The sequence below is a fragment of the Apaloderma vittatum genome, unplaced genomic scaffold (assembly GCF_000703405.1).
Source record: "Apaloderma vittatum isolate BGI_N311 unplaced genomic scaffold, ASM70340v1 scaffold27287, whole genome shotgun sequence".
Lineage (NCBI taxonomy): Eukaryota > Metazoa > Chordata > Aves > Trogoniformes > Trogonidae > Apaloderma > Apaloderma vittatum.
This window is the reverse complement of record NW_009727387.1, coordinates 33,785-34,056: the sequence shown is the minus strand read 5'-3', so window position 1 is coordinate 34,056 and position 272 is coordinate 33,785.

The following is a 272-nucleotide window of genomic DNA, read 5'->3' as shown; positions in this document are numbered from 1 at the left end:
CCTGTCCAAATCCCTCTGCAGAGCCTTCCTTACTTACGTTAGAAATTCGTGCCTGACCTGTCCATGGCCTGCAGAGCAGGGCTGCAGGAGTGCAGCAGTGGGGCAGGAGGGTCTTTCTGCCAAAACCTGCAAATGAAATAGGGTACATCTAGTTAAATCAAAGAAAAGAACACTTTGTAGGAAAAAAATGTTTGTAAAGAGCCCAAACTCTTCCCAATTTGCAGATGTCAGACGATTCCAAATCAATTCTAACCTTGTCACAAGCCTCTCCT